Below are 15,603 nucleotides of genomic sequence, written 5' to 3'. Positions count from 1 at the left end.
TCCAACATGAATTTCGTTATTCCCCATTTTGCCAGGGTTATAATTTGGTTACACAGGCGTAAGATTTTGAGAAAGTAGAAATTAAAGGTGTTGGGGAATCAAATATATTGTCATCAAGCATGGAGAAACTATTGGTTCGATGTGGGTTTGTGTCGTCCGTGGAATTGTATTGTGGAGAAGTCGGGGACCAGAAGCTAGAAAAGGGAGAAGTCGATTTCTTTCTTGCTGTGGCGTCTGATTAAGGAAAATATACAATGTGAGATGCTTTTAATTTTAGGCCCCTTTATTTTATTTTCAATGTTGGAGGTAATTGTAAACGCCAACTTAAAATTAGAATTTTCGTTAGATATAGTGGCAAAAAAACAAAATGTGCCACTAAAAACCTATTATAGTGGCACAAAAAGAAATATGCCACTATATATTTGTGCCACTAAAGGTAATTTTGTTTGTAGTGTCTCCATAACATACAACCTAATTTCTTCTAACATTGTGATTATTGGTTTTTTTCTTGCATCTCTAATGACATTGTTAAAACTTTTAGATAATCTATTTTCAACTACATCACACATCCTGCCCTCTTGAAAGAAAGCTTTACACCATGATTTTGGGTTCTTTTCCATAAGGTAATCAAATATTGTAGGATTAAGTAGTTAGATTTCCTTCATGACTACATTGAATAAAGACTCAGTGGATGCCTTGCATGCCTTACAAAACATCATCTCATAATGTACACCATTGAATCTTTTCCTGAAGTTGGAAATAATATTCCTTGCATATTGTCTGTGTTCAGCAGTGGGCAATACCACTTTCATAGCCATTAATAGCCCCTACACAATTTAAGGTCATCTGTTAAGAAAATACAAATTCATTAAGAAATTACATTAAGGTTTATAGTAAGTGACATACCTTTTTGTTGATCTGACATCAGGGTAATACCAAAACCATTTGCTATTTCTAGATCATCTTTAAGATTCTCCAAAAACCATTTCCAATTTTCTTTGTTTTCCACACAAATAACTGCCCATGCTATTAGGAAAATATGATTGTTAGCATCTCTTCCTACGACACATATCAACTCTCCACTACATAACCCCTTTAAGAAACAATCATCAATTTTTATTACTCTTCTATAGTTGCCTTTCCAACCTGTTGGTGATTTGTTATCATCAATATTATTTAAGTGTAATAGGATTACTTTGTTGACCAAATGTGATCTTGATAAATATTAAACAAGTAAGGAAGGTGTGGAGTACACACTTGTTTAAGTTTGATCAACTTTTAAAGGTACACTGTCATTTAGGGGTGAAGCCCCTAAATGAACGGGGGTCCGGGGGCAGCGCCCCTGGGAGCGGGGTCCAAGGGGCAGAGCCCCTGGCTGGGGTATGTTGCTATATAAAAAATGCATCAGAAAATTGTATTTTCAGAGAATTGACCATTGTTTGACCCTTATCCAAACTTCCATTTTATGTTAGTTTTTATAGTTTATGACAGTTAGAAATTGTCATATAACAGTTTTCAGAAAAAGATCATAAATTTGGTTTTGGTCTCATTTTTCTGGTACAGACGAAACTATCATCAAAGCATTCTAAATTCTTGTCTCTCTAAGTCTTATCCGATTAAAGAAAATTGGGAGTACCACCCAAATGCTTTAATCTGAAAGTGTTTTACACAATTATTAGAATTCCAAGCCTTACTATACCCCAATTTCCAACACAACCTTGCTTCTGCCCCTCAAAACATATATAAAACTTACTAAAACATGCTTCGCATCAGGCATACTGTTGACATCTTGATCCTAGATTGGATCTTCTTATCTCCTCACCATATGACCAAAGCTTGGCATAATGCTCAACCAATGTGCCTTCAATTAGTTCAGTTGCATATATTTTTTCTCTCTTACACTGTCCCATACTCACATCAATTCCAAATTTATGTTTCACTTCTTCCTTAAGTAGCCTAACACTCATTTTTTATTTTTGTAAGAATTGTATTGTTAAATGGCTACCAATCCATGCATAGTTTACAATTGACCCCATTTTGAAATTTCTTGCACAGTTATGCTCATATATAAGAGACTTAACTTGGAAAGAATTTTTGTCACTCATCCATGAAGCCTACAATCTAAACTTGCACTGCCCTAAACAACATTTAACTAAAAGTCTCATGCTATCATTTTTTTGTAACACAAATGATAACCTTTGCAATCGCATAATTACACAACATATGTTTTAACCGTTTAGGACTTTCAAATATTATTCCTAACACATGATTTTTCTTTTTCCAATGAGCATTTTCATTAAAAGTTGTTACCTCTTCAAGAATTGGCGCATTTTCATCCATCTGATCATATGGATCCTTATGAGGTGGACTGTCTGGAGTTGGCTGCTCCTTGGGGAATAGCTTGTTCAAAAACGCATCATTCAAGTTCTTGTTCATTGGAATGCAATAACCATCTTCAATGCTATTATCCAAATTACCTTGCACTTGCACTTCATCTAGGTCAATTCCTCCTTCTGTATCAGCATGCAACTCTTTTATTAATTCACCTACACCAGAAAACTTTTCCTCACTGGTGCATACTTCAGCTATCTCATCAAGAATCCATTGATGAACATTAACACCAAATTGATCCATGTACACAAAAATTACACAACCACAATCATACCCTACTTCGATCAACTCCTAGTAGTCTTTCTCAGTTGCTATTATCCTTAATCCATCAGGTAACTCAATATCGGTCATGCAAAAGTACACATTAACGCATGTCTCATTTGCGAATATTTGAATGAACAACACAAATTTGTTTTTGTCCATTCCAGCAAAATCCACATCCTCAAACCTCTGCTCCGCTACATCTAAGTAAATGATCACTAGATACCTCGTAAACATATCAGCAAAATGAAGAACGATCTGCATGTAGAAGGCCATAGCAAGAATAAAGGGAGACTTTGTAACACTTGGTTCCTGATACGCATTTAAATAATAATTTATTCGTTTTTGTAGAGCAACTCACCGAGTTGGGATCCCCAAACTCGTTGAGTAGAAACCAGAATGGACATGAGTTTTAAGTAACCTACTTGACGAGTTGAGAGACCTCAACCCGATGAATAGGGTTGCCAGAATGAAACCCTCATTTCAGGGTTTTGCACCCTATTTAAGCATCTTAATCCCACTTGTTGGGATCATTTCCAGCCTCCAAGTCCCAAACCCTAGATTCAAAAATCCTAATGCATTTGTGAGCCTATGAGCCATTTGTGAGTGAAACTTTGTGTGTTTTGAAGCTTATAAAGGAAAAAGAAGCTTGGGGATTCAAGAAAAAGATAATAGATCCAAAGGATTCATTTCTTCATCATCATTTTTTGGTAATCAAGTCTCAAACTTGCCTAGTAGGATCTTAGATCTCTTTATCATCATCTTATTGGGTTTTTGGTCCAAGAAGCATGACCTTTGGGATGGACGTCCCAAGTGAGTGGACCATCAGATCTGGAATCATGGAGGGCTTTCATGGCATAAAGGTGTAAACTTTATGACCATTGAAGCCCCATACAAGCCATAGGATGTCATTTTGGCCTTTTAAGCTCCAAAAGGTCATGCATGGAGTGGAAAGTGGAAGATTTACGTGTTCATGTAGTGGTTAGGGTCTAGATCTCTGTTTGTATGCTTTAGTTTGGAGTATGGATGGCTTGTGGACCAAGATCTAGGTCCTAAAGAGTTAGGTTTTGAGCTAAACCCATTAAGTAAAGGTATTAACGGGTAAAGTTGGAAACTTTACCCTTAAAAGTGATGGGTTTTATGCATAAGAACAATCCTATGTGCTCATACAAACCATAATGCTTGGATCTAGGTTTCTCTATTGTACATGCTTTGAATCCAAGGCTTTCAACCCTAGATCTATCATATAAAATCCGAAATTAACATCATAAGAACAGATCTAAGTGTTTACCTCTTTCAAATAGCTTGAAATCTTTGTAGTCTTCTTGATCTTGAGCTTAGAGTTACAATTGTAACTCCTCTAATGGTTCACAAACCCCACAAGCAAGAAGGCAATATGAGAGAGGGTGAGAGACACTAGAAATCGGCCCTAGGGTTCTCTTAGAAGCATGTAGCCGATTTCCATAGCCTAGGGGTCTTATTTATACTTGCAGGCTACTAGGGTTTCAATCTAAACCCTAATGGACAACTTAACCACCAAGCAGCCCAAGGAACCTTCTGGAATAAGGCCTTGGATGAAAATATGATGGATCCCCATCATAATTTCGTCCCCCCTTAAGTCCATAAGGCTTCCTTAGCCTAAAACTTAACTATCTTACATTTGACAGTTTATACCCCTTTATTTAATTAATCTCTTTTAGTCACCAAATTAATTCCTAATTAATTTATGACCAACACTAATTAAATAAGTATGATTTCTCCTTTAATATATTATTCTTATAATATATAATAAACCATAATATTCTCTCTTTCTCCTGAAATTACCTTATCAAGTTGCTATGGTGAAGGCAACCCAAAAGGACCATGCATAACCGGGTCAAGTACATACCAAATATAGTTACGGGCTTAGACATTATTCCAACAGTCTCCCACTTGGATAAGTCTAGTAACTATATTTCACATATGAATTCAGAATCCGATTAGCAATCGTAGCTCTTATACTTCACTATCAACTCTGATCAGCTTGTCCTTCAGATAAGGGATCATATAATCCTCTGTTCTAGATATCATGCTGACAATGCTTATTGTCCAACACTTGTTTCTTGATCTCTGATTTGTTTGACATAGAACTCAGTTGAACACATCAACCTTATTCTGACCGGGCCCAACACATAAGTCAAACCAAATCATCAAGTGGCCAAGATATCACTTTTATTCTCATAGAGTACAAGGAACAGATCAACTTCGACTCATATGCATCTATTATTTACTAATTGAGTCATGCACAACAATGTGTTTTATAACATCAAGTTACTGATGCGTTTACACATCATCAATGCATAACCAACCAACAAACAACAACCATATCTCTAAGTTTTAAGACTATATGATATTATCGCTTCGCGATCACTTTAGGTACAACACCACGAAGTGATACCAGCAAACGTGGGTTTATTCACCAATGCTCAAATCAAATTCATAAGTACTCATGACCTTTGCAGCAATACCCTTGCTATGCCCAAAACCTTTTAGACAATCTACAAACAATTCACGACAGTCTTCATTCACATCTACTTCCAAAACATGAACGACTGTGGACCGTTTGAATAATCTTATTAGTCAGGAAGTCAAAACATGAAAAATTGAAACAATAGATAAATAAGCAACACAAGATAGTAACTTTACTAATAATTAACACAACTTTATTTATTCATCAAATGTCAAGTACAAATTATCTATTACATGTTTCTTATCCAATCCAAACTTATATCATCCTTCAGCCCAATGCTCCTAGTGTGCTGCAAGTGTTTGACCCTACTCAGTCCCTTCGTAAGGGGATATGTCGGATTTTCTTCCGACGATACCCTCTTCACAACGAGGAGTCCCTCTTCTACCCGATGTCTGATAAAATGGTATTTTCTATCAATATGTCGAGATCTACCATGATCTCTCGATTCCTTGGTCAAGGCAATCGCTCCTTCATTATTACAGAAATTTTTTATCGGCTCCTTTATGGATGGCATAACTCCAAGGTCTCCAATGAAGTTCTTCAACCATATAGCCTCCTTCGACGCTTTGCTTGCCACAATGTACTCTGATTCGCAGGTTGAATCAGCCACGGTCTCCTGCTCGGAACTTTTCCAAGTCACTGCTCCTCCATTTAGGGTAAAGACCCAGCCCGACTGCGATCGGTAACTATCCCGATCCGTCTGAAAACTAGCATCACTGTACCCTCAAGTCATCACTCCCACCGAGGACTAGAAACCATTCCTTGGTCCTTCGTAGGTACTTAAGAATATTCTTTACTACAATCCAATGTGCTCTACCAGGGTTCCCCTGATATCTGCTGACCATGCTCAAAGCGAAGGCCACATCAGGGCGAGTACAAGTCATAGCGTACATGATAGAGCCTATTGCGGAAGCGTAAGGTACTCAGCTCATATCAGCTATCTCTGCCTCTGTACTCGGGATTTGAGTCTTACTCAACTTGGTATTGCTTTGGATTGGCAACTCCCCTTTCTTGGAATTTTACATACTAAAACGCTTTAGTACCTTGTCCAAGTATGTATCCTGACTAAGTCCTATCAGTCTCTTTTCCCTGTTTCTTACTATCCTTATTCCTAGAATATAAGCAGCCTCTCCGAGGTCCTTCATAGCGAAACATTTCCCAAGCCAGGACTTGATTTCCTGCAAGGTTGGGACATCGTTTCCTATGAGTAGTATGTCATCAACATACAATACGAGGAAGCTCACTATACTCCCACTGGCTTTGACATATACACAAGATTCCTCTTCGCTTCGCAGAAAGCCAAACTCTTTAACTTTCTCATCAAAACAAAGATTCCATCTGCGAGACACTTGTTTCAATCCATAAATGGATTTTTCAAGCTTACACACTCTATTTGGATGCTTCGCATCGACAAAACTCTCGGGTTGCTTCATATACACATCCTCAATCAACTTCCCATTAAGGAAAGCGGTTTTCACGTCCATCTGCCAGATTTCATAATCATGAAACGCAGCTATTGCAAGCATTACCCTAATAGACTTTATCTTCGCAACTGGTGAGAAGGTCTCATCATAGTCAACTCCGAGAGTTTAAGTAAAGCCCTTCACAATCAATCGCACTTTATAAATGTGCACATTCCCATCCATGTCCATCTTTTTCTTGAAGATCCATTTGCACCCAACTGTCTTGCGACCTGGTACATTATCAACCAAATTCCAAACTTGGTTGTCGTACATAGACTGGATCTCGTTGTCCATCGCCTCTTTCTGTTTAGCATACTCTGGGCCTGCCATGGCTTCTTTGTAGCTGCTAGGTTCGTCAAAATTCATTAGTGTTTCATCACTAATAAACGCATCCCTTCAGTGGTAATATGAAAACCATAAAACTGGGGTTGAACACTAACCCTATTAGATCGTCTAAGAGGTAAGGACTCGTCAACAGGTTCAACAGGAGTTTCCTCCTCGGGTTGAGCGCCAGTGTTAGAGGTTCCTTCATCGCTTTGTTCTTGAATCTCACCAAGATCAATTTGCCTCCCACTGTCTTCTTGGCTTATCAATTCACTTTCTCGAAACACTCCTCTTCTAGCAACGAAGACAACATTGTTATTCGGTCTATAGAAAAGATAACCAAAAGACTTCTATGGATAGCCGATGAAATAACACTTCTCACTATGAGGTTCGAGCTTGTCGTGAGTCTCTCATCTTAAGAAAGCCTTGCAACCCCAAACCTTAATATGTACTAACGAGGGAGCTTTCCCTGTCCACATCTTGTGAGGAGTCTTGGTAACCTTCTTGGTGGGAACTAAATTAAGGATGTGGGCGACAGTCTCTAAGGCATACCCCCAGAAAGATATTGGTAATGAAGTCCGACTCATCATAGAACGAACCATGTCCAACAAGGTTCAATTACATCTCTCAGCCACACCATTCAATTGTGGCATTCTTGGAGGTGTCAATTACGAAACAATTCCGCATTCTTTTAGATAGTCGTGAAACTCAAGACTTAGGTACTCTCCTCCTTGGTCTGACCGAATCATCTTGATTTTCATGCCCAACTGATTCTCCACTTCATTCTTAAACTCTTTGAACTTTTCAAAGGTTTCCAACTTTTGCTTGATTAAGTAGATATATCCATATCTGCTATAATCGTCCGTGAAAGTCACGTAGACGCGGCAGACATCCCTTGTGGTGGATCTAAAGGGCCCACAGTCCACACACATCGGTGTGTATGAGATCCAATGGACCCTCACCCCTTTTACAAGTGCCAATAAAGGGTGACTTGGTCATCTTCCCAAGTAAACAAGATTCACACGCGTCATTGTCCCTAAGGTCGAACGACTCCAACACTCCATCCTTTTGGAGTTGGGCTATGCGTTTCTTGTTGACATGGCCAAGGCGACAATGCCACAAGCATGCTTTGTCTAGTCTAGTAGACGAATCAATATTCAGTACATCATTTCCTAAATTATCAACACCCATCACAGATTCATAAATCACATTACAAGGTAATGCATTAAAATAAAAGACACCATTCAAATAAACATTAATAGAACCATTACTATTATCAAAAGAATATTTGAAACCTTATATAAACAATCCATGAAATGAAATAATGTTTCTTTCCATATCTAGCGAATAACAACAATTTTCTAAATCTAACCCTAACCCATTACTATGCACTAAATAATAAACTCCGACTCTGGTCAGAGGCGACGATCTTCTGTTTCCCATAATCAAGTTTATCTTCCCATGTTCCATTTCCCTACTTCTTCTTAGGCCCTGCAAATCAGAACAAATGTGGTAACCACAACCTGTATCAAGAACCCATGAAGTAGCAAATGATGAGTTATTAGATTTAATAGAATACATACCTGTGAAGGTGGGCTTGATATTCCCATCCTTTATGTCTTGTAGATATTGAGGGCAACTTCGTTTCCAGTGGCCCTTCTTGTGGCAGTAATAGCACCCTGCTTCTTTGTGGTCGGATGAGGGTTTGGCCGAACCAGCTTTGGTTCCACTAGAAGAGGAACCATCTTGGGTCTTACCATTATGGTGTCCCTTACAGGGAGCCTTTCTCTTCTTACCCTTTCCTTGACCAATTGCCAACATGGGAGTAGCCACAGCAGGGGTTGGTGCAACGGATTTGTCTTTGAGGTTGCTCTCAGCAGTCCTTGGAGCTTGCTCAAGGAGACCTCCTGCTTGTTCATGTGGTAGGTCATTCTGAATTGGTTGTAATAGGGGGGCAAGGAGTGGAGGATTATGTCGATAGCCAAATCCTCATCAAACTTAACATTAAGTTTGAGAAGACGATCAACATACATCTGCATTTTCTGCAAATGAGAGGTTAGGGATTATACACTCCCCATCTTAGCGGTGATCATGTTAGTAATGATCTCATAGCGCTCTTGCCTTGCGCTTTGGTGGTACCGGTCCAGCGAATCCTGATGCATTTCATACGGATACATGTCCTCGTAGGACTTTTGGAGTTCGAGGTTCATGGTGGCCAGCATGATGCAATGAACTTTCGTAGCATCATGCTCGTGGGCCTCAAAGGCGGCCAACTCTTCAGGAGTAGCAACATCTGGCATGATCTTCTCAAGATTTTCATCAAGAACATACTCTTTGTCCTCGTAGAGAGTGATCATGCGAATATACCTCATCCACTCGTTGAAGTTTGAGCCATCAAATGTCACCTTTTGACATAGGTTCATCAACAAGAATGACCCAGACACGTTGTTGTTGTTGTTGTTTGCGGACATCTGAAAAAGAAAAGGAACAAAGTTTGATTAGAAATGAGTCCCTAATTAAACACCTAAATGAGAAATTAGGGCTAGGACCCAACAACATTATTTACAACTTAGAAAGGGATGTCGTACTCTAATAGTAAATAATTTGAAGGTAAGTGAATGACGATTCACTAATTCTCACCATGAAAAACAAAAAAGAAGATTTAAGTTTTAAATGTATTGAAAACTCCTAGATCTTTGAGATTCATTGAACTATTCAATGGCATGTTTAAATCTGGATATGCACTTCAAATTTGCGACTGGGATACCGAGGATTGCAAACAAGTTGTGAATAACCGAATCAACATGGTGCACTCAATGTCTCTATCACCTAATCAATGTGCCGGTAAACCACACATGCTCTATTGACCTATGATAAACATCGAGTCACCCTTCGCCACCAATGTCAATCCCAAATTAGTGTGCTGGTTAACCACGCACGCTCCACTAACGTTTGACAATGGTACAAAGTGTAATTCCATGGAATAGCATCATTTTCACATTTTACCCTAAAGTAACTAAGATTGGGAATTTGTAAAAACATGTAGTTACTTTGTATTTTACATTATACTTTTAATGAGGAGAGGATTGCCCTATCCTACCCATTCGGCTAATGACCCTCCACCAGTCAAGCAAGCGGTAAGTATGAGTGTACACCCATTAAGCGCCATTTTATAGGCAGCAACCTTATACCCACCTTATAGACCGGCTTCGTGAATGAGGCATACTAACAGTAAGACTAGCATTTTAGTTATACATATATATACATTAAGCTTGTAATAATATAATAATATAGGGCTGAATTTTAAACTTGTAAAACTCTAAGGGTTTGAAATTTAAATTCTTCAAAATTAAACTTTTAATCACAAAACTCAAATTTCAAAACTTGAGGACAAGTTTTGAACTTTTCAAAACCAAAGGTATCAAATAACAAATAATTTAAATTAAACAATTAATTTTATAATTATCTATATTTGACCAAATCCAATTTTAGTCATTAGATAATTACCAAATAATTTTAAATAATCCATATTTGTCATATAAACAACCAATATTGAAAAGATTTGAAATTATCTATTGTTTTGGCAAGGATAATCATTTGATTAAAATAAAATTCGGAGTTTAACTTCAAAAAACGATTTAGGCATCAAATCCAAGTCAAAACAGCAACTAAATCCCGAAATACCCTCTGCCTGACGCACAAACTCGCCGAGTCAGCTCTGGACTCACCGAGTAGGGGCCAACTCGACGAGTCCAGATACTGACTCGCCGAGTTGAGTCGTGCAGAGGCAAAAAACTCGATTTTCAACAAGCAAAACAGTTAAGCATCACATACAATTGAAACCAATCAAGGCTCTGATACCACTGATGGGTTATATGCATAAGAACAATCCTATGTGCTCATACAAACCTAATGCTTGGATCTAGGTTTCTCTATTGTACATGCTTTGAATCCAAGACTTACAACCCTAGATCTATCATATAAAATTCGAAATTAACATCATAAGAACAGATCTAAGTGTTTACCTTTTTCAAATAGCTTGAAATCTTTGTAGTCTTCTTGATATTAAGTTTAGAGTCACAATTGTAACTCCTTTAATGGTTCACAAACCCCACAAGCAAGAAGGCAATATGAGAGAGGGTAAGAGACACTAGAAATTGGCCCTAGGGTTCTCTTAGAAGCGTGTAGTCGATTTCCATAGCCTAGGGGTCTTATTTATACTTGCAGGCTACTATGGTTTCAGTGTAAACCCTAATGGACAACTTAACCACCAAGCAGACCAAGGAACCTTCTGGAATAAGGCCTTGGATGAAAATATGATGGATCCCCATCATAATTTCGTTCCCCCTTAATTCCATAAGGCTTCCTTAGCCCAAAACTTAACTATCATACATTTGACAATTTATACCCCTTTATTTAATTAATCTCTTTTAGTCACCAAATTAATTCCGAATTAACTTATGACCAACACTAATTAAATAAGTATGATTTCTCCTTTAATATATTATTCTTATAATATATAATAAACAATAATATTATCTATTTCCCCTTAAATTACATTGTCAAGTTGCTTTGGTGAAGGCAAACCAAAAGGACCATGCACAACCGGTCAAGTACATACCAAATATAGTTACGGGCTTAGACAATATTCCAACAAAAAGGACATTTTCAGTGTATATGAGAAGGATGAAGCTTAGATCTGAAGAGTACGGGCTTAATCCATTAAGATGGCCCAAACAGACTAAATAACTCGTCGAGTCCATAGAGGAACTCGACGAGTTGATTATTTTTCCCGATTCTGAATATGGTAGAACTCAACGAGTTTGAGGAGGGACTCGACGAGTTGACTTGCTTTATCACGACTATGAGTAGTAAGGGAACTCGGCGAGTCAGGAGGATGACTCGACGAGTTTAGTCAACTCGGAATGTTGACTTTGACTTTGACCAAGTGTTGACTTTGAATTTGACTTTGACTTTGACCAAGGTTGACCCATAAGGGGGTTGTGAGAAAGGAATGGTATCTAAGGGGTTGTCCTGTATAAGGCGTGAGTAGAGCTGGTTGCAAGAGCAGAGACGTACATCTATTTCACCTGACATTTGAGGTGAGTTTTTCCAGTAGGGATGGGTCGAAGGCACTAATGTCGGCCTGTTTATATATGTTAGTGTATGTCGAACTTAGGTTCGGTGCCGGGTTAGCCCGATGTAGGTTATATGTTTCCGGACTTTGGTCCGATGCTGGGGAAAGCCCGATGAATGTTTGCATGCTTGATGTCTTTGTGATTCTTGCATGTGTATGTTATATGTTCCGGGCTTCAGTCTGATGCCGGGGCAAGCCCGAGGAAGGTTTAGTTTATATGTTATGTGTTATATGTCCCGAGCTTCAGTCCGATGTCGAGGCAAGCCCAAGGAATATTTATATGTTTATGTTATGTGTTTATGTTATATGCTTGTTGATATGTTATATGTATACCAGACTTCGGTTCGATATTGGGTGGGGCCTGATGCCGGATTCGTTCGATGTCGGGCGGTGCCCGATGTATGTTATTATGTGATTATGTGTATGATATGTGGTAGTTTGGGGAGACTCACCAAGCTTTGTGTTTATAGTTTTCAGTTTTGGTTTCAGGTACTTCTGGTAGTAAAGGAAAGAGCTCGGAATGATTGTAGTGCACACACCATTTGTTTAGCCTGAGATGTTATACTCTGATATATGTTTTCACAGATGTTATGATATTTTGTGATACACCACATATGATTTTTATATGATGAATGATATTTATGGTTTTATTAATAAATAAAAACGAAAAATTTGGGCTGTATTTTTTGGATGTTTCAGACTTTTTTTTCGAGGAACAATATAAGAAAAGAAAAGAAGCAGGCAGATGAAAGCGATTTAACAGGAATATATCTTGTAGAGGAAGGGTTATATATCTCATTTAACGATACATTACATGACATCTGATTTGGCGTATGAGGTGACTTTTTTTTTAATGACATATATAAGATAACCGACTGATTGGAAATGGGGTCATCGGGTGACCCATTTTGCTTTTTAGAAAATAGCCTTAAAAACCAGTAAAATATGAATTCACGTTCTTATAAAACCAAAAGATAACATAGGGGCCTTTAAACCAAAATGTGTAAGTTCGTGGGGTTACAATAACATTTTCCCAAAAGAAAACCTTAACAAATAGTTTTTTCATTTCTTTTTAGTAGGCTTAATTTGTGTTTTAGTATTTTTGACATGCGGAAATCCAAAAATATTCCGTGACCTGCAAAAATGCAACTTACCAACAAAAATTATGCTTATTTTTAGTTTCCAAAAATCTCTTTCACCTTAAAAGAATTCTATATGGTGTAAACATGAAGTTCTCTAAAAAAACGTAGTTTGAACCTTACAAAATGTTAAAAAAGAAAAAACAAAAAACAAAAAAAGAAAATAGTTTTTAGACGGACGGGAGCGGTCAATAGGACTTCCCGTTAATACGACGTGACACTTAAAAAACGCTAGTATAACGCCGACTACACTACGTCGGCGGATGTTATCCGGCGTTAGTGTGTTAACAACGGGAAACAACTTAACTTGGATCGAGATTCTCAAATGGTAATAAATAGAACCGTGGTCAAAAATGTGTGTGTATGTGTTTATATATATATATATATATATATATATATATATATATATATATATATATATAGAGAGAGAGAGAGAGAGAGAGAGAGAGAAACTTAAAGTTTTCCGAAAATCCGAGAACTAAATGGATCTCACCCTATATATATATATATATATATATATATATATATATATATATATATATATATATATATATATATATATATATATATATATATATATATATATATGGGTTGGATCCGTTGACAACTCATAGTTTCCCAAGAACTTAAGAATTAAAGATGGAGAGTTGGATCAAAATCAAATCATAAAGGGCATGATCGTCATCATACAAATCCTACTTATTTTTTTTTTCGTATTATCGGAAATATTAATAAAAAAACTCTCAATTTAACATTATAAAACAAAATTTTGGATTTTTTTTATAAAAAAAAAATAATTTACGTTTTTTTTAACTGCTGATTTTTTAAAACTTTTTTAGAAAGCATAAATTTTTAAAAAAAATTGATTTTTTTTTAAAACTGCAGTTTAAAAAAAACTGCAATTTTTTTGAAAAAAAAATGTATTTAAAAAAATTGCAAATTTTTTAGTAAAACTATGATAAAAAAAAACTATAATTTTTTCAAAAAAACTGCATTTTTTTTCTAAAATACTGTAATTTTTTTTTAAAAAAAGTGCAACTTTTTCAAAAGAAACTGCATTTTTTTTTAAAAAAAAATCTGCACTTTTTTAGTAAAGCTGCATTTTAAAAAAAAAAAAATTTTAAATATCAGTAAATTTAAAAAAAAAAACTAGAATATTAAAAAAAAACTCTAATGTTTTTTAACAAAAAAAAAAATCAACATTTTAGGTGCATATATGCATATTTTTTTTCAAATGAATATATACATATTTCTTATACTATAATATTCGTAAGTAAATCATAAAAAAATCTCATTTTTATTAAATAATCTATAAACATAATAATACACTCACAAAATCTACAAAAATCCAAGAACATTCACAAAAATGCCATGCATGTATTATATAGGATTTACAAGTGATTCATATGTGAATTACGTGTGATTTACATATGATTCATATGTGAGTTACATGTTATTTACATGTTAATTACATGTAATTCTTATGTGATTCACTTGTGTTCTACATGTGAATCACATATAATTTATATGTGAATCACTTGTGATTCATATGTAGCTCATATGGGATTCACTTGTGATTTACATGTAAATTACATGTGATTTTATATGTAAGTTACATGTGATTCATATGTGAATCACTTGTGATTTACATGTGAATCACTTATGATTTATATGTGATTCACTTGTGATTTATATGTGAATAACTTGTTATTCAAATGTGAATCACTTGTGATTAACATGTGAATCACTTGTGATTTACATGTGAATCACATGTAATTCATATGTGATTCACTTATGATTTACATGTGAATCACATGTGATCCATATGTGAATTACATGTGATTTTTTTTCTATAACTGTAACACCTGGTATGTTTTCTTCGGTATATGTATTTTTTCTCTAGGACTCGACGAGTTGGAGGATCAACTCGTCGAGTAGGGACGTAGTTGCGGACATTTTAAGTGACCGACTCGACGAGTAGGTGCTGGTTAAGTGAAACCCTAAATCTGAGGGTTTGCACCCTATATAAACAACTTAACTCAGCCTCCCTTGTCCCTAACACTCTCTTGAAAGCTCCATATCGAACCCTAGCTATTTGTGTGTGAGTTAAGGCCATTTTTGGTGTTCTTGTGTGGATTGTAAAGCTTGGAAGGAAGAAAGGAGCTTGGAAATCGAGTTGGGGCTTGTAGATCTGGAGTTCTTACTTCATTTTCAGTAGCTTCAAGGTATAATGCCCCTGTCTTGACTCATCTATGTGTTTATTCATCTTTAACTTGGGATCTCCATGGATTTCTAAGTCATTTTTCAGGCTTGGAAGTGTTGAGTGAGTTTTGACTTTAGATTTGGGCCTCAAGAGGGGTCTCATGGCATAAAGGTGCC

The sequence above is a fragment of the Lactuca saligna genome, chromosome 8, assembly GCF_052625555.1.
Source record: "Lactuca saligna cultivar CGN05327 chromosome 8, ASM5262555v1, whole genome shotgun sequence".
Taxonomy (NCBI): domain Eukaryota; kingdom Viridiplantae; phylum Streptophyta; class Magnoliopsida; order Asterales; family Asteraceae; genus Lactuca; species Lactuca saligna.
This window is presented reverse-complemented; position numbering follows the sequence as displayed.